Here is a 1,709-nt window from a genome sequence, read left to right as displayed (position 1 = left end):
GAGACGTAGCTAGCGGGACTCTATACTTCACTCGTGTGTGAGAGACTTTGTTAATATTTCCAAGACAAATAAAAATAGTCCCAAACCAATCTTTACCTCTCTTGTCATTACATGACAAAAGAGAACGAAGATTACCTACTTACAAAAATACTCACGTATAACAACCACTCGTCCACGAGTCTAATATATGTATAATTGATCTACAAAACACATTACAAGAAGCTACGAAGTTTCTACAAGATCACCATCATCACCAGCACAACCACAACCATGATTACCACCATTAATACCCACCATCACCCAACCCATCCTTCTATCTCTGCCTGCACTATCATTCCCACTTTCTTTTCGATCTATTCTTATATATACCCTCACCATCACATCACATCACATCACTGACCTATGACCATCCTGTTTATTCAGCATCGACTACGACTCCCATCCCCACACCAAGAGTAGTTGTATGCCATCCTACTGAGAAAGAAGATGCAAGTTGCAGAAACTCTCCCACAGTGGTTATTTGCCATAATGACCATTGTGCAGTCGATTAGAAGAAATTGGTAAAAACAAAAACTATCAGTGGTACTCGGTGTTGACCCAGCAATACAATATGATCGTGAATACAGGCATTGGTTGGAACCTGGATGGTCACTCCCCTTGTGGAAAATCCCCAGGGTCCCATTTTATCAACTGAACCTATCTTTGGGTCCACATCTCTATCAATGTATCTATCTATTATCTATCTATCTATGTATATATATCTATCTCTCTCTCTCTATCTATCTATAAAATTATATATATATATATATATATATATATATATATATATATATATATATATATATCATATCTGAGCTGGGCACCTCCACAGTCACTTCCGCAAACCACAAAGTCCGCAAATGCAGAAGTGTGATTTTGTTTGCTGATTTGCTTTTGTGACAAATTCTACGCAAATTTGCGGTTTTGCGCTTGCGGAAGGACTTCCATAAACGCAAATCTGCCCGCAAACATCTACGTGGCCTAACCTGGCAGGCGGCTTCTGGGTGAGTTGCTGGCTCACCGGAGGCGCCCGCCTCTCCCGCACTGTTGCCTTATGTACGATGAATATGGTGTACATATGATAAATTCACCATAGGTACGATGTACAATAGCATATTTCATTATCGTACATTTTGTACGATCATTTAGCGATTCCTTCAAAAAGACATATATATATATATATATATATATATATATATATATATATATATATATATATATATATATATATATATATATATATATATATATATATATATAGATATAGGTATAGATTATTATATATATATATATATATATATATATATATATATATATATATATATAGATGAGAGAGAGAGAGAGACAGAGAGAGAGTGGTTGAAGATCCGGTTCATCTCTTGATATTCACTGGCTTCATACCCAGGAAAGGAATGAAAATGGGTATAAGCCAAGAGGGGGCAACGTTCGTACTCATGGTTATATAATAAAGCATAACATCGTCATAGTATGTCATATTCTACTTTACATTGAAGGGTTCCTCACCACATTATCTTAATGAAATTCTCTATGTGCTTTCTGGGGGGAGGGTAAGAAATAAGAATCTAAGGATACAAGCCAGCAAACATGTTTTTCCCCCAATAAATAAATAAAAATATAAAGCCTAATTTAAGATCAATTTATTTTCCAGA

Source organism: Coenobita brevimanus, chromosome 6 (assembly GCF_032717465.1).
Source record: "Coenobita brevimanus isolate Jiangsu-jjx chromosome 6, ASM3271746v2, whole genome shotgun sequence".
In the NCBI taxonomy this organism is placed as follows: Eukaryota; Metazoa; Arthropoda; class Malacostraca; order Decapoda; family Coenobitidae; genus Coenobita; species Coenobita brevimanus.
The sequence above is the reverse complement of the archived record's forward strand: the minus strand, read 5'-3'. Positions refer to the sequence as shown.